A 19,388-nucleotide genomic window follows, 5' to 3' on the forward strand; every position below is an offset into this window, starting at 1 on the left:
ATAAAAACAACAGAGACAGAAATAAAGAGTAAAATTTGGCCATAATAAAAATAGATGTACTCCCCAAATTTAAACAACTTGATTTACAAATGCAATAAAAATACAGAATCACTACATACTGTCCCCGATTTTCCTTTCTCTTATCATTCAAGTAATGACTTAAACATTAATGTATGAAAAATAAAGGACTCATTGTCAGTTCAAAATGCCATGCCATGCCTTTTTAAAATTTTAATTTTATTTTCTTTATACAGCAAGTTCTTATTAGTTATCTTATACATATTAGTGTACATATGTCTATCCCAATCTCCCAGTTCATCCCACCATGACCACCCCCGCTTGCCCCACTGGGTGTCCATGCATTTGTTCTCTACATCTGTGTCTCTATTTCTGCCTTGCAAACTGGTTCAACTGTACCATTTTTCTAGATTCCACATATATGTGTTAATATATATTTGTTTTTCTCTTTCTGGCTTACTTCACTCTGTATGACAGTCTCTAGGTCCATCCATATCTCTACAAATGACACAATTTCATTCCTCTTTATGGCTGAGTAATATACCATTGTATATATGTACCACATCTTCTTTATCCATTCATCTGTTGAAGGGCATTTATGTTGCCTCCATGCCCTGGCTATTGTAAATAGTGCTGCAATGAACATTGAGGTGCATGTATCTTTTTGAATTATGGTTTCCTACGGGAATATGCTTAATAGGGGGATTGCTCTGTCATATGGTAATTCTAGTTTTAGTTTGTTAAGGAAACTCCATACTGTTCTCCATAATGGCTGTATCAATTTACATTTCCACCAACAGTGCAAGAGGGTTCCCTTTACTCCACACCCCCTCCAGCATTTATTGTTTGTAGATTTTCTGATGATGCCATTCTAACTGGTATGAGGTGATACCTCATTGTAGTTTTGATCTGCATTTCTCTAAAATTTGGTGACGTTCAGCAGCTTTTCATGTGACTCTTGGCCATCTTTATGTCTTCTTTGGATAAATGTCTATTTATGTCTTCTGTCCATTTTTTGATTGGGTTGTTTGTTTGTTTATGAGCTATTGATATATTTTGCACAGTTGTTGCCTGAGCTATTTATATATTTTGCGTTGAATATGTAGATTGCTTTGGGTAGTACAGTCATTTTCACAATATTGATTCTTACAATCCAAGAACATGGTATATCTCTCCATCTGTTTGTGTCATCTCTGATTTCTTTCATCAGTGTCTTATAATTTTCTGCATGCAGGTCTCTTACCTCCTTAGGTAAGTTTATTCCTAGGTATTTTATTCATTTTGTTTCAATGGTGAATGGGATTCTTTCCTTAATTTATCTTTCTGATCTTTCATTGTAAGTGCATAGGAATGCAAGAGATTTCTGTGCAATAATTTTGAATCCTGCAACGTTACCAATTTCATTGATTAGCTTTAGTAGTTTACTGGTGGTATCTTTAGGATTATCTATGTATAGTATCATGTCATCTGTGAACAGTGACAGTTTCACTTCTTTTCCAATTTGTATTCTTTTTATTTATTTTCCTTCTCTGATTTCCATGGCTAAGACTTCCAAAACCATGTTGAATAATAGTGGTGAGAGGGACGTCCTTGTCTTGTTCCTGATCTTAGAGGAAATGCATTTAGTTTTTCAGCATTGACAATGATGTTTGCTGTGGGTTTGTCATATATGGCCTTTATTATGTTGAGGTAGGTTCCCTCTATGCACACTTTCTAGAGAGTTTTTATCATAAATGTGTGCTGAATTTTGTCAAAAGCTTTTTCTACATCTATTTAGATGATTGTATGGTTTTTATTCTTCAATTTGTTAGAATGGTGTATCACTGATTGATTTGCATATATTGAAGAGCCCTTACATCTCTGGGATAAAACCCACTTGATCATCGTGTATGATCCTTTTAATGTGTTGTTGGATTTTGTTTTCTAGTATTATTTTGAGGATTTTTGCATCTATATTCATCAGTGATATTGGTCTGTAATTTTCTTCTTTTTTGTATTTCTTTGTCTGGTTTTGGTATCAGGGTGATGGTGACCACACAGAATGAGTTTGGGAGTGTTCCATCCTCTGCTGTTTTCTGGAAGAGTTTGAGAGGATGGTTATTAACTGTTCTCTAAATGTTTGATAGAAATCACCTGTGAAGCCATTTGGTTCTGGACTTTTGTTTGTTGGAAGATTTTTTATTTTATTTTATTTTTTTTTTATGGTACGCGGGCCTCTCACTGTTGTGGTCTCTCCCGTTGCGGAACACAGGCTCCGGACGCGCAGGCTCAGTGGCCACGGCTAGCGGGCCCAGCCACTCCGCGGCATGCAGGATCCTCCCGGACCGGGGCACGAACCCACGTCCCCTGCATCGGCAGGCGGACTCCCAACAACTGTGCCGCCAGGGAAGCCCCGGAAGATTTTTAATCAAGTTTCAATTTCAGTACTTGTGATTGGTCTGGTTCATGTTTTCTATTTCTTCCTGTTTCAGTCTTGGAAGGTTATACCTTTCTAAGGATTTGTCCATTTCTTCATGGTTGTCCATTTTATTGGCATATAGTTGCTTGTAGTAAGCATCTTATGATGCTTTGTATTTCTGCAGTGTCTGTTGTAACTTCTCCTTTTTCATTCTAATATTATTGATTTGAGTCCTCTTCCTCTTTTTCTTGATGAGTCTGACTAAAGGTTTATCAATTTTGTTTATATTCTAAAAGAACAAGCTTTTTCTTAAAAAAATTATTTTATTTATTTATTTATTTTTGGCTGTGTTGGGTCTTCATTGTTGTGCAAAGGCTTTCTCTAGTTGCAGCGAGTGGGGGCTACTCTTCGTTGCAGGGTGTGGACTTCTCATTGCAGTGGCTTCTCTTGTTATGGAGCATGGGCTCTAGGTGCACAGGCTTCAGTTGGGCTCTACAGCACAGGCTCAGTAGTTGTGGCACATGGGCTTGGTTGCTCCATGGCATGTGGGATCTTCCCAGACAAGGGCTCAAACCCACATCCCCTGCATTGGCAGGCAGATTCTTAACCACTACTCCACCAGGGAAGCCCAGAGAACAACCTTTTAGTTTTACTGATATTTGCTACTGTTTTCTTTATTTCTATTTGACTTGTTTCTGCTCTGATCTTTATGATTTCTTTCCTTCTACTAACTTTGGGTTTTGTTTGTTCTTCTTTCTCTAGTTCCTTTAGGTATAAGGTTAGATTGTTTATTTCAGATTTTTCTTATTTCTTGAGGTATGATTTTATTGTTATAAACTTCCCTCTTAGAACTGTTTTTGCTGTATCCCATAGCTTTTGTATCATCGTGTTTTCATTGTCATTTGTCTCTAGGTATTTTTTGATTTCCTCTTTGATTTCTCCAGTGATCTCTTGGTTATTTAGTAACATATTGTTTAGACTCCACGTGTTTGTGTTTTTACATTTTTCTCCCTGTAATTGATTTCTAATCTCATAACACTGTGGTTACAAAGGATGCTTGATATCATTTTAATTTTCTTAAATTTACTGAGGCTTGATTTGTGACCCAAGATGTGACCTATCACAGAGAATGATCCATGTGCACTTGAGAAGAAAGTATAATCTGCTGTTTTCAGGTGAAATTTCCTATAAATATCAATTAAATCTATCTGGTCTATTGTGTCATTTAAAGTTTATGTTTCTTTATTAATTTTCTGTTAGGATGGTCTATCCATTGGTATAAGTGAGGTATTAAAGTCCCCCACCATTACTGTGTTACTGTCAATTTCCTCTTTTATAGTGGTTAGCATTTGCCTTATGTATTGAGGTGCTCCTAGGTTGTGTGCATATACATTTATAATTGTTATTTCTTCTTCTTGGATTGATCTCATGATCGTTATGTAATGTCCTTCCTTGTCTCTTGTAACATTCTTTATTTTAAAGTCTATTTTATCTGATATGAGTATTGCTAATCCAGGTTTCTTTTGATTTCCATTTGCATGGAATATTTTTTCCATCCCTCGCTTTCAGTCTATATATGTCCCTAAGTCTGAAGTCAGCCTCTTGCAGACAGCATATATATTGGTCTTGTTTTGTGTCCATTCCGTGTGCCTGTGTCTTTTGGTTGGACCATTTAATCCATTCACATTTAAGGTAATTACTGATATGTATGTTCCTATTACCATTTTCTTCTTTGTTTTGGGTTTGTTTTTTCTTTTTCTTTTTCTTCTCTTGTGTTTCCCACTTAGAGAAGTTTCTTTAGCATTTGTGGCAGAGCTGGTTTGGTGGTGCTGAATTCCCTTAGCTTTTGCTTGTCTGTAAGTCTTTTGATTTCCCCGTTGAATCTGAAAGAGATCCTTGCTGGGTAGAGTAATCTTGGTTGTAGGTTTTTCCCTTTCATCACTTTAAATATAGTGTGCTACTCCCTTCTGCCTTGTAGAGTTTCTGCTGAGAAATCAGCTGTTAACCTTATGGAAGTTCCCTCATTTGTTATATGTCATTTTTCCCTTGTTGCTTTCAATAATTTCTCTGTCTTTAATTTTTGTCAATTTGATTACTATGTGTCTCGGCATGTCACTCCTTGGGTTTATTCTCCTGAAACTCTGCATTTCCTCGGGTGGATATTTCCTTTCCCACCTTAAGGATTTTTTTTCACTGCAATCTCTTCCAATATTTTCTCGAGTCCTTTCTCTATCTCTTCTCCTTCTGGGATCCCTATAATGTGAATATTGGTGTGTTAATGTTGTCCCAGATGTCTCTTAGGCTGTCTTCATTATTTTTCATTCATTTTTCTTTATTCTGTTCCATGGCAGTGAATTCCACCATTTCGTCTTCCAGGTCACTTATCCATTCTTCTGCCATAGTTATTCTGCTATTGTTTCCTTCTAGTATATTTTTCATTTCAGTTATTGTATCGTTCATCTCTGTTTGTTTGTTCTTTAATTCTTCTAGTTGTTTGTTCTCTAATTCCTCTAGGTCTTTGTTAAACATTTCTTGCATCTTCTCAATCTTTGCCTCCATTGTTTTTCTGAGGTGCTGGATTGTCTTCACTATCATTATTCTGAAATTGCCTTATCGCCACTTCATTTAGTTGATTTTCTGGGGTTTTATCTTGTTCCTTCATCTGGTACATAGTCCTCTGTCTTTTCATTTTGGATATCTTCCTGTGAATTTGGTTTTCGTTCCACAGTCTGAAGAATTGTAGTTCTTGTTGCTTCTGCTGTCTGACTCTTGTGGATGAGGCTATCTAAGAGGCTGTGGAAGCTTCCTGATGGGGGGTACTGGTGGTTGGTAGAGCTCGGTGTTGCTCTGGTGGGCAGAGCTCAGTAAAACTTTAATCCACTTGGCTGCTGATGGATGGGGCTGAGTTCCCCCCTTGTTGGTTGTTTGGCCTGAAGCAACCCAGCACTAGAGGCTACAGGCTGTTTGTTGGGGCTAATGGCAGACTCCAGGAGGGCTCATGTCAAGGAGTACTTCCCAGAACTTCTGCTGCCAGTGTCCTTGTCCCCATGGTGAGCCACAGCCACTCCCCGCCTCTGCAGGAGACCCTCAAACACCAGCAGGTAGTTCTGGTTCAGTCTCCTATGGAGTCACTGCTCCTTCCTCCTGGGTCCTGATACACACATTACTTTGTGTGTGCCCTCCAAAAGTGGAGTCTCTGTTTCCCTCAGTCCTGTCAATGCCCTGCAATCAAATCCCACTAGTCTTCCAAGTCTTATTCTCTAAGAATTTCTCCTCCCATTGCCAGACCCCCAGGTGGGAAGCCTGACCTGAGGCTCAGAAACTTCACTCCACTGGATGGACTTCCGTGGTATAATTTTTCTCTAGTTTGTGAGTCACACACCCAGTGGTTATGGGATTTGATTTTATTGTGATTGTGCCCCTCCTACCATCTCATTCCAGCTTGTCTTTTGTATTTGGATGTGGGGCATCTTTTTTGGTGAGTTCCAATTTCTTCCTGTTGATGATTCTTCAACAGTTAATTGTGATTCCAGTGCTCTTGCAAGAGGGAGCAAACACACGTCCTTCTACTCCACCATCTTGAACCGATCTCACCATGCTGTTTTGAATGTGCCTTGCAGACCCAGACTCAAAGCTTATAGTCAAAATTGAAACAATATTAAAGCAATATATGTAATGAAATGCTATGAGAAGAAGGAAAGCTGTGAAGCAGACAGATTATTTTTTAAAAAATTAGGAAACTTTCACCTTTGCCAATCCTCTCCCTTAATACTTCACTCTCATGATTTTCTCTTTCCTCTCCCACTTATCAGACTCAACTGATATCAGTCACTAATACTCTAATGAGAATGAATTTCAGATTTCAGCCTTATTTGGCTGAGACTGTTGGCAACTATCTCCCAAGAGCTATTAGATGTCAGTTAGCATGTTTAGCTAAAACAATATGATATACAGTTACAAGAGTAGTTTTGAACACAATTTTTCATTGGAAAAAGTTAATACTTTTATCTACATTCATTAAGTGGACCTTTGTGGATTACTCGGGGAATTTCTTTAATTATGTCTATAGAAGGAGATTTAGACAGTTTGTGTAGGAATAGAATATTCATATAACAGACTTACAAGTGAATTTTTAGAACCCAGGTATTCATAAGTAATGGAGCCCTCATGAATCAGAAACCTCTTCAGTACCACCACAGATTTATTCTTATTGCAGCCATGGGAACAACCAGTTTTGCTTTAGCTCAAACTTGTTTCATGCATGTTTATGTCTTGACAGCATTTCAGACCCTTCATGAAGGCCCTTGTTGCCCCACTTGTTGATGCTGGATTGGGGCAACTCACTCAAGTGTAATCTAGAAGTGCTCTGAAAGATAGCTCTTGGTAGAAAAGAGCACATGGATAGATTCTTCCTCCTTTCTTACTCTAACAACTGTCCTAAAATTTACTTTATAAAGTTCTTCAATAGGTCTTATAGTATTGAATAACCAGTTGCACCATAGCAACCGCCATTTCAGGGAGACATTTTTGAATTGATTCTCCCTTCTTCTCTTCTTCACTCCCTCACCTCTCATTTCTACTTCTTAGAACACAGTTCCCAATAAAGCACTTTCACTTTGTTTCACATCTTGATTTCTGAGCAACCCAGTCTAAGATACCCTGGCCTTAAAATTATCCATGAATAATAAAGAATTATATCAATAAAGATTAGTTTTAAAATAAAATGTAAACAAACAAACAAGAAACATAGATACTACCTGCATTTGTTTAACTCAGTATATATGAAAAATATATTGGAAGACACACAACTATCCCTTTTATTTCATCTGATCAAATAATTTTATTCAAAATGTGAATTAAATTTTTGAATTTGCAACTCAAATATATAATTCTTGGTCCAGTGCTTTTGATTGGACAGCAAAAATAAATGTTCTCTATGCAAAGTATAATATTGGCTGGGGTATTCAACAGGTTAAACTCTTTAGGTTGAAGATGAAAATAATGAGTTCTCAACTCTAGAGCTACAGAGCACTGGTTAAGTGTGTGATACTACTTTTAAATCTTTCCTGATAAGAAGATAAAGAGTATTTGTTTTTCAAGTCCCAAAACAAGCTATCATGAAACAATTGTGAACAAAATTCCATCATCAATACACCCAGAGCTGAAAGCTTTACTTAATGTGTCAAGTAAAAATATGATGCAGGCTCATTTTGATAGGCACTATCACATTTTATTCACACAGCACCACATGTTCACACTGACATCCAAAACCCATGCACTTTAGCACTTTGGCCGGCTCCCCTGAAGATCACACATACTTCAGTCATAGACTGAGTGTTCCATATGCATCTTTTAGGAATCCAAAGCAAGAACTAGCTAAACTGTCTCCCATGCAATGAAAGCTCTGTCACTTTGTATCATCACTGGTCCTACTTTGGCTAAGCTTAGACACTTTGTTTTTCGTGACTGGAGGAGAATCTTGAGAAAGCTATTGAGTGACAGCTATGGTATCAGTAGATATCACTTGGCATCCTTAATTCATCCAAATCATGCTTCAGTCTTGAATTTTAAATGCTGATTTCCTGTGTGGTGTTTTTTTTTTGTTTTTTTTTTCTCTCTGGTATAATGCATGCTGAATGACTAACAGTAGACTTAAGTCACTGAAGAAACAGAAAATTATCAGAAAGTTTATATGTGCCTGGTAATATAACTAGGGCTGGTCAAGCATGAAGGAAAAATAATTGACTATCTTTATAGTCTGTTGTCTTAAGAACTGGTAAACCTTCCAAATACCTCCCTCAAAACAAAATGGGTGCCTGAACTTTCATCATTACCTGTTTGTACAGCAATGATTTAGAGTCAGAACCCTTGGTGTTTGAGCAGTGATGATGGCACTTGATCACGTGTGACTCTGATAAATGGCATAATCTCTTTTACCCTTATTTTCAGCACCTGAAAACTTTGAATAATACCTGCATGACCACTGTGCAGAGCTGTTGATGGGAGCAAATTAAAAAGAGAAAGGCAAAATGGTATTTCAAACTATAAAATATATGCCAAAATAATGTTATTCTTAAATTAGTAATTTCTCTTAATTACTAATAGCATAAATTTACATAATATCAGTCATTCATATATTCATGTGAATTTGAGGGACTTAACAGTATGTTTCAATAGGATATATTCCAGGGTTTCTGAGGCAAGTTGGTGGAAATGAAGGTGTTAAATAAAAGTGGAAAAGACCCAGAAAGAACAGTCTACAATTCTGAAGATAAATTTGACTATTTTTTAGTCAGGCTAAGATTAAATTTTGGTAAGAATAATTTTGGCTGTCCCTCCCTCATCTGTAAGGGTAGTGGTCGGTATACTAAGTGGACTGACAATCAGTGGTGCTACACAAAGGCAGTGCATCTGCAGCAGCAGGGCAAGCCACCCTCAGCCATCTGTGCCTTACCTCAGGGACTTGAGAAGAATACAGGCATTTATGTTTATTCGTACATGATTTTTTTTCTTTTTTGTGGAGAAAGGTAACTTTCTTTTATTGTAAAACAGGCATGGATTACACCCAAAGAATACTTCTGCATCTTTAAGATATTTTGTTCACTATATTCATAAAGGATAGTGTTAATAATTTTAAATGAATGAAAAATAGAGACTCCCCTGGTCTATCCACTCCAATTAAGTGTGTTTATTCTCTCTTCTATGAGCCTGCATAGCACTGTCTCTTGTGACATTTATCAAATTATGATTGTATTATTTTATTTAATTTTACCACTCCTCTCACATCATTAAAATTTCAAGATTTCTGAGAACAGAAGAAATGTTTATATTGTCATGAACTCATGTTTACGTTGTCTATAGGCAATTTTAGCACAATACCTTATAACAGTTGATGATTAATGAAGAAAGAAAGGAATGAATATAAAACACAGGCAACATTATCAGTGTACAATATTCTGAATGGCAAATCTTTTCTGGTAAATTGAGGCCATGTGTAATGGTGATTTGAGTAAAAGTTTGAAAATAAGTTTGTAGACAAGCCAGTCTGTTAAAAGCTTTTTTAGAAAAGTGTTTCCTTTCTATAATTTAAGGATAAAAACACTGACAGACTTGATTCCAAACATGAATAAGTCTAAACATAAAGCCGTGTTGTACAAATTAGGAAAATCCTAGGAGACTTCCTGTTTTTTAAATAAAAAAAAATTAAAGGAGTAAAATGTGAAATTTTATGTCAAACTAAGAAAAATTATCTGGAATTTCTGATACATAGAGGTTTAACTTATCTTAAGTTTTTTCTTACAAAGAGAGGACATTGGTCTAGTAATGCAGTTGTTTTTTTCATTTTTTTTTCAAAAATTTCATGGATTTTTTTCATAGATTACTTAAGGTTGTAACTTAAGTAAAGGAAAGAAGAAAAAAATCTAATAGCAAAAATGTAGTATTTCTACTTGGGGAAGAAAATCTGTAGTGATACCATTAGTCTATGGATGAAATTTCTATGAGAATGCTATTTCGCAGAAATGCAGAGGCCACATACTGCATTCAGCACAATGGTGCTACTAGTTGCAGAGCCTGTGTATGAGAGTGAAGTACGCAATGGCCTGCTGTTTAATTAAAGAGAGATGTTAGAAACATTGAGAAATCCCATACTGTGTCCATAGAGAAGACAAATACTTTTAGGGAGATGTGATGGAGTTCTACAACTGGCCGCCAGGTTTTCAAAATAAATGAAAGGTAACTGTTAATCTTTAGAGGTAGATGACAGTTATTTTTCTTTTCAGACTAAAAGTTCTGATCCATTATTGACTGTTGCTTTATCTGTTTTTGATATTACCTTGTTCTTTTTTTCTATCCAAAAGCCATATGAGTTTGGGAATAATAATTGTTTTCCAAGGGAGAGATATGGTTATGTTCTTGCAGAATAAAGTATCTTTAAAATAATTCAGTCAAAAGTATGTCATTAAAATGTAAAAACTCTTGAGCAAAGTGCATGCTAAAAGGAAACTTTGAGGTACTAACCCAAACTGTGGTCACCTTGTAAAGTCAGTGTCATTTGGTTGAGTTTTCTTCTCTCCCTCTTCTCTATGAAGAGTCATTGGAATTCATTTTATGGGCTTCCTGTAGGCTCTAATGAGAAGAAGCCATATACATTTTTTGGGTTCCTAGTGAATTTTAAAATAGCTACTGAACTTGGGTTTCTTTCCATCTTCATATGTTCTTTTAAAGCTGTGATTCTTAACTGTCATTGTACATCAAAATCATCTGGCAAACTTAAGAAACAAGGTGCCCATCCTCTATCACACTCATCTCCTCAGCCTCTGATTTCTCTGAGTAGTATCTAGGAATGCTATTTTCAAATCCTCCCACCCTCCAATATCAGATGATTCTGACACCCAACCAAATTGGAGAACCACTTCTTAAGAGCTCATGATTTTGTGGGCATTTAAGTTAAATTTAATTGGCGAGTTAGGGTTCAGCTATATTTGAGATTGAGTTATCTCTTGCATTCGTAACATATAGAAAATGCTGTTTTATTGCTCAGTTTCATCTTAATTCTTATTTCTTGGAGTATAGGAGTAAATGTGTGTGAACTGGAATTCTCCCATTTTACTAGAGAACTGGAAATATCAAGAAATTATTCTTTGAAATGCAAAACATCCAAAGCAACCTGGAGCAGGGGGGAGTCAGAGAGCATTGTAAAGACCAAAGGTGCTGGAGGAATCTAAGAGTGAAACGATGAGGAGATCATATACAAATACCAGGCCCAAAGATCCACAGGCAGAATTGAGCTTGCAGAGAAGATCTCAAGCCAAGCAGATAAAGTCTGTGAAATACCAGGATGAGAGAAAATGAAGAGGTTCACGGAAATTCTTGAAATCATCTTGAACTGTCCCTGATCCCTTTTATCAGCCTGTGGGGAGAAAGGTGTGGTATGTTTTGGGGCCTCCTTAAAAGGCAGAGGACACGTTTCTGCTTGTTATTTTGCTGTTTGCTCTTATCCTTAGTACTTGTGCTTGGCACAGAGTAGCCATTCAGTTAATGTTTGTTGAATGAATGAATATAACAAAGGATAATTTCCAATGAACAGTAACTATCCTTTCCTCATTTCATATTTTATACTTGAAAATTCAGTCAATGGCTTGTCTCAACTATCCTTAAAAGACTGAACTTGACTTCCAAGACTGATGGATTTAGGCTGGCTGTTCTCAATTTTGCCTGTGCATTTGCATCACCTAAAAAACTTTTAAATGAATATTAATGCCTGAGACCAACCTCCAGATATTCTATTAACTTGGTTTGAGTGAAGTCCAGGCATTAGAATATTTTTAGACAAAACAAACCAAAACAAATAACAACAATAACAAAACCCCAGCTCTCCAGGTGAATCTAATGTACACCCAGAATATTAGATTTCATAGATATTTTTAAACTCATCAATTTTTTGTATCTTGGCTTCATCCCAATCTAACCCATGTTAGATCATTCCAAGAATTCTTTTAGTTCTGACTTCTAATTATCTTGGTTATGGAAAAAAAAATCTTAATTATTTGAGGGAAATAATAGTTACAGTTTAGACTGCTTAGAGATGCCAGGAGTATCAGTATATGTCCAAAAGTTATACTCACTCTGTCTTAACAATTTTTGCCTCTCTGGCCCTCTCACCTCCTGATTCCTAGAGGTAAATTATTAATGTTCACATGCATTAGAGTCAATTACTTAGGACTCTCTGTATTTATTCCTGTCCTACTCCTGATATGAACCCACTTCACCCAGTATGAATTCTTGGTTCAGTAACACCAAACTGGAGTTTTCACTCTGATCCCTGTGCTTGTTAGAATTTGGACTTTATCATGTTAACATTCAAATGTTGACACTTTCCAGTGGATATCATCTTGGCAACTCATGTTGTCTAGAGTAGGAATCCTCCATTCCAACACAGACACATTGCTAGTAACCCTCGTCCCCACCCCATCCTCACACACTAGGAGAGAACTAGAATAACATGGGAGATGGAATAGGCCAATGGACATGAGAAAACAGTATAGAATAATAGATAATTATTACCTATTGAGCTTAATGTAAAGTCTTAAAATTCAAAATTTTTAGTCTACTGATATATATTAATAAAATAAAAAACAAGCAGAAATCTACATTCAGCTTTTAGAAAAATTTTCTGTGTAGACACTTTTTCTAAACCCCAAAAGTCTGTAGAAAATGAATGTCCACTGTAAATATTTACTTCTGTGACTAAGAACAGAAGACACCTGTGAAGAGCACTGACACTTGAGAAGTTGTGAGAAGATGGGAGAAGATGGAATTCCTATGGGATCAACTATCAACCCTTGTCTACTCTAGTTAGGGCAAAAAGGGATCTTTTACCTCTATGTTTTTTCTTTCCTTTCACATGTACTCATGATAAGTTGTATTTCCCTGGACAAACTTATTTTTTCAAGTGAAACAAATTGTGCACTTCCCTGTCCATTTAATTATAATACATCACATTGACTTGTGGAAATGCATACATTCATTTTAGTGTATTTAAAAGATTGCTACTGACTCTCATCAAACCTATTACTTTCCTCACCATTTATGGTATGTAGCTTCATTTATCCACAGAAAGCAGACTTTTTATTAACTTCTGAGAGAGCCTGTAATTTCTGTATGAGCTTTTCACCATTTGGTTATTTCCTCCAAAAAGTGAAATGTAACAATTCCTGCCCAGGTATTCAGATAATCACAAAGGAAGTGGGGTGGATGGAAATTTGCATCTCAGACTTGGGTTCAAATTTGGGTGTATTGAAGTAAGCTCCTCCTGGCACTGCTGGTAAAAAGATTAAAGGTTGTATAACTCTAGGCATAAAAAAAAATGGGTCGCAGATTGAGAATCAATAGACACTAGACCAATAAGTAGCTACATTTGTCAAGATTCATATATGAGATGAAAAATATTCTGCCTAACAGCAGTGCTGCCATTCTTGGCATGAGAGTGTCACTATCTCCCTATGACCCTGCCTCAGGCAGAGGCAGAAATATGCCTTATGAAAGGACAATGCATGAAAGTTGGAAGGGTTGAAAGGAATTAATTCTCAGAAATTAATTTCCATGACTTTTCCATAGCCTTGTAGATAGATACACGCATGATATTTTATCAAAGGAACTAACATTCTATCTCTACTATTTATTAATACTGTAGGGAAAAAAGGAATTCCATAAAATGAGTAAGTTTCCAAGATGTGTTTTAAGACAATAACATTCAGATGAATCATGATTAATCTCTTTCAACTAATCCACGCCCTTTCTTTAAGTAAGAATTGCAACTAACTTGGTAAAGATTGGACTTAAGTGGTGTTTCAACCCATATTTCTAACTCACAAATGCCAAATAAGTTGGTTATAATCACAATAAATTGCAGTAGCGTTTCATGCATAAGCAAAAATAATTCTCCATAGTGTCCAAGCTCAAATACCTACCTAATCCTTTGTAACTATAGTTCTGAGTACATTTTTTTTTAATTTGCCCTTTATGATAAGCTTGTTTTACCCTATTTTCACTGCAGAGTATGATTACTATATACAAAAACATTAAAGGCATAAAAACAGACTTTCACAACTTCAAATTTCTAGCCAATCCTTATTTTAAGGCAGCAATTTGCTGTGTATTCAATAATATGAAACATTAACTTGGCATTTCCTTGGAAGTATAAAAATTTAGAACTCACCTATAAACAGTTATTTATGGAAAGCAAGTGACATCTGAGATTCTTTTTCAGTGAGAGTTTTAGGAGGCCTCATATCTCTCCTGTTTCTTCTCTTTAACTCAATCTCACTTTCTATCAATACTCTTTCCCACTTATTCTCAAATTTTTAGCTTACATTTTCTGTTTTCCCTTTACACCATATGTTGGGGTTATGACGGTGCAAGTCAGGCCAGAGGCTCATTGGGCCAACTGTATGTAAAAGCAGCACCCTGTTTGACCCGGGTCATGTTAGTACTCCAAGCCCTAGCACACTGCCTGGAGCATAAAAGAAATTCATCGAACACATATGAATAAATGAAGCCATCAGTAAAACCAGAGAAAGAACTTAAACTATATTGGGGAATTTCTCAAAACCAGCCCCTCATCAAGAAATTTTGGGGGAGTAAGAAATTCTCATTGAACCCCAGAATAATATTTTGTTTCCAATGAAAATTTTAAAATAAAATTAAACTATGCTTCATGATACTTTACTGTGATTCACAGACAAATTTGAAGAAAAAACATGATGTCAAAGGGTTGAGCAAGTAAAAAAATTGATGATCATGTTTAAGCTCTATGCTAGCTATATTGATGAGTATATTTTATTTCATAACATTACATAACAAAGGTACCCTTCACAAATGAATAGAAATAACTATTTTAGGCAAAGAATATGTGTATTATTTCCTTTAGGCCACTCATAGGCCCTGAAATTTTTTTCTGAAGAAAGAATTTTGACGGTCTATTGAGGTTAAACTCAGCAAGTATTATCTATGTAGAATTTAAAATATTTCAGAAACTTCACCCACTCATTGTAAAACCTTCCTTTTACCCAGTTCCTAACATCTTCATTTCTATATTTTAACATTTCGTGTGCCACAGAGATAAGCTGGATAAATGTTGTAGCTAAAGAGATCTGCAGATATTTAAGTGTGACCTGCTCTTGAGGCTTTGTCTTCTCCTGTGGGATGCCCTAATGATGTTAATGTGGACCTCTTGCCTCAGGCATTTAGGAAAGAAAAAACAAATTTACTGCGTGGACACTCAAACTTACTAATTAAACTTACTAATTAAGTAAAACCATAAATAAATTTAAATTGAATTGCTAACAGAGTAGTATCTTATTTTATACATCTCAGCTAAAGAGTATATAAAGTGCTTTAGAATTTGCTAAGCAGTCACCATTACATTGTGCATGTGAGTCACACAACAGTTGTTTTATGTAAAAAGGATAGAGCTCTCTTGGGCTTCCCTGGTGGCGCAGTGGTTGAGAGTCCGCCTGCTGATGCAGAAGACACGGGTTCGTGCCCCCATCTGGTAAGGTCCCACATGCTGCGGAGTGGCTGGGCCTGTGAGCCATGGGCGCTGAGCCTGTGCGTGCAGAGCTTGTGCTCCGCAACGGGAGAGGCCACAACAGTGAGAGGCCCGCGTACCGCCAAAAAAAAAAAAAAAAAAAAAAAAGGATAGAGCTCTCTTTTATAGATTGGTGAGTGATAGAATCAGGATTTGCACCTGGGTGTTCACACAGCATACTTAGTGTTCTGAATGGAATTAGAAAAAGTATCTGTTGAATGAAGAGTTTCACAAGTACAAGTTTCCTACCTTAATTCTAGGCCTTTCTTACATTTTCCTTTGGATAAGGATCTCTGCAAGCTAGTATGGCCTCCATTTGGGTTTAGCAGCTACAACTTCACCATGTTGCAATGCACCAACTGTCTTTGAGGATTGCCTCTCAGAATAGATCCTTTCCCCACTCTAAGAGGAATAATTTGGAAACTCTTTAATGTCCCTTAGGCATACTAAAGTTTGGATGTGAATGGAGAGTAGCCTATGCTTTCAGAGTTCAGGGATTAAACACAGAAAAACTGCTCTTCTTCGGTCTCCCTATTAATACTTACCTCTAGCACCATTACTATTTATCTACATAGGGTTATCCATTATCCATATACCTGACTTATTCTGGTGTGTTTTAATTTTTTTTTTTTAATTTTTTTTTTTTTTTTGCGGTACACGGGCCTCTCACTGTTGTGGCCTCTCCCGTTGGGGAGCACAGGCTCCGGATGCGCAGGCTCAGCGGCCATGGCTCACGGGCCCAGCCACTCCACGGCATGTGGGATCTTCCCAGACCGGGGTACGAGCCCGTGTCCCCTGCATCGGCAGGCGGACTCTCAATCAACTGCGACACCAGGGAAGCCCTTCTGGTGTGTTTTAATAATAATAATAAGAGGAAAAGTATATGAAGTGCCTGATATGCACCAGGATTCTATACAATGGAATTTTACATACATTATCTCATTAATCCTTTGGAGTCAATAGGTTAATATTTTTAAATCTTCATTTATTGATAAAGAACCTACATGTCAAATTAAGTCACTAGCACAAGCTTACAGAGTTACTAAGTAGCACAGCTGGGATTTAAATTCAGCACTGCCTGACCACAAAGTCTCTCTTTTTTTTTCATTTTGCCTTTGTATTTGACCTGTCCTGAAGTTAATTTTGTAATTATTCTATTGCTCCTGAACTCTCTCCATTTAGAGACTGGAAGTTGCTGCTGTCAATCATGCTTAGTTTAGAGTAAGTATGGCATACTTAGCTTTATTTTATAAGATGGCACTAAATAGCATTTAAGTAAATAAACTTTGAAAGACACATTGAAACAGGAAGAATTAGGATGAATTAGGGTCAGGGAAAAAATTTTAAATCATTGGGGTTTCACAGCCATTGTACAGCAAAAAGGAGGAGAAAAATACTGGAAAAAATGCTATGATTAAATTTTTCTGGTTGCTGAACACTCCATTTCAAATATTTATACTGAAACATAAACAAAATGAGTAGCAATATTATCTGTATAGCAACCATGGTAAGTGGAAGATGGGCACTCCATTTTTCTATAATTCTGAAGCCACATATTCTGAACATGTGACAAACTGTGCAGTGCAAGTAACTGGTTGTCTGCAAGAAAAACTGCATCAATCAAAACAAGCTCCCAGAGCTCAAAGTGCTGGAGATATCACAATCATTAAACAGTAATGCAAATACAAAAGCAATGTCTCACCTCATTATTACTAAATGTGTTGTTTATTCTTTCCCCAAGTAAAATGTTTAGAAACCTGCATAATAAAGGTCTCATTGACAGAGGTGTGGAATTATGAAACTGCTAAATCCAGCAAGAAGACAGAGTGATAAAATAGATTGGATTTTGCAATAACTGTGCTCAAAGCAAACTTGAGAGGCTGGATTCCACATTAGCACATTGTTTTGACATTCATGCACTCAGAAATTCTATTTCACTGTGATGGTGGATGTCACTTGTGGGAGAAGAAGAGAGTATGTGGACTGAAGTAAAAAGCTATAGGCTACGGGCAGAAAAGGAAACTGGATTAATTCTTGAAATGATACCTCATTTTCTAATAAGGTAATTTGCATGAAAAATAGCACACAAATTGTCTAGAGACATAATTAAAGCTGATAGTCGGTGAGGGGACCAAATTAAACTTGGGAATGTTTAGCTGTCTATAATAGTCTCTCTACAAATGTATGATAATGATAAAAGTCTGTCCTTTGAACTCTATTCCTCAAGCATACACCAGCATCTAGAAGGCAGTTTAATGTTTAGTGTGTGATTCTTGATATGTCAACATGCTGGAGCTAGAATATTTATTCAGCATGAGTTTGCAAGTCCTCTGTGTCTTAACTTGGAATTGCCATGCTGCCCTTTCTTTCACAGAATTAACTACTGTAGTTCATAATGCTGATCCCACCTTGGAGATGCCAGTTCAACCACTGGAATGTGGATAAGTAAAAGAGCATAAAAGACTATTAGGCTGTAAGCTCCTTAAGTACAGCAGCCTTGCCTGATTCTGTTTGTATTCCCTGACTTGGCAGGGGCACAGCACCCAGACAGTACTCTATAAATAAGTAACATATGTCTGAATGAAAACGGCATGTCTCCTGGTTTTTGTCCACCTCCTTTTACCTCTATAGTGAAAATATCAAGTTACTGATTGAGAATTAGATACATTATCTGAGAAGTTTGCTAGAGAGGACTGTGTAAAAACAAGGTTGGGAAGATTTTGTTCTTCTCAGCCAGGTTTACCTGTGAGCCCTACCTTAGAGTCTTACATAATTCACACAGCTGTGCATATTACACTCAGGAAAAGAAGAAAGGAGAAGTAGCAGCATTACTAATGATCTATGTTTCAAAAGATAATTTTAAGTTACTACTATATTTTACTGATGGCTGCCCTTTTCACTCTACAGCTCTTTGCGGGAGTTCATAAGGGAATTGTTGAGGCAGACTATTTTTTATCTTTATGGACTACTGTGTCTTGAAATTTTTTCCAATGGAACATTCCCTTGGTCTGGACGATGAACTTCTAGTTCACAAGAATAACTACTCTCCTACTTATTTGAGTGGCTTTGATGTGCGATAGAGGTCAGTGATTCTTTGAATGTGCACAAGATCCCGAGGAAACCCTGTTGTGTAAAAGGTTTCATAACTCCCACTAAGCCTCAGTTTCTGCATCTTTAAAATGGTAATCCTTATATTAGTCATCAGGTTGTTATAAGGATTCAATGAACATCAAAATCCTTAGCATATTAACAGCTATTATAATTTAGTTCATTGTTATTACAACTTTCCCCTTAATACTTAAATTATTTGGTGTGCATATTTGAACACCCCATTTATTCACTTGTTTTCAATTTATAAGGTGGTTTAGCTGCCAAGGTTCTGAACATGTGTCCATAACAAATAAATCATTCTAAAAATAGAAAAATTCATATATTTTAATATGTTGGTATTCAATGTTTCTTGCCTTATGAAGCAAATATGTGTGTGTTTGTGTGTGTGTGTGTGGGTATGTGGGTGAGTATGTAGAGAGGGAGAAAAAGTGAGAGCTCTATAACCATCCAATATATATGTGTGTATCTTATTTGACATGTTACAAACACATTCCCTATTATTGACAGTGTTTCCATGCTTCCTTCTCCTTTCCTAGCTAGTATGCATTTCTCATTCTGTACAAAGAAGAATAACCTTAGCAAATACTTTACCTTTCTGAGGCTCAGTTTCACTATCTGAGAAGTGCAGAGAATGCATGAGGCAATGCCTTCTGGTTCTAAAAGGAAGAGATATATCCCATTTTCATAAGGTCAACAATGTTTAAGTTACTGTTAATCATGCAGATATTTGAAAGATTCCTAATACTGATATTAAGTTAATTGCCTACCTCC

Source organism: Leucopleurus acutus (genome assembly GCF_964270905.1).
Source record: "Leucopleurus acutus genome assembly, chromosome: 17".
NCBI lineage: Eukaryota > Metazoa > Chordata > Mammalia > Artiodactyla > Delphinidae > Leucopleurus > Leucopleurus acutus.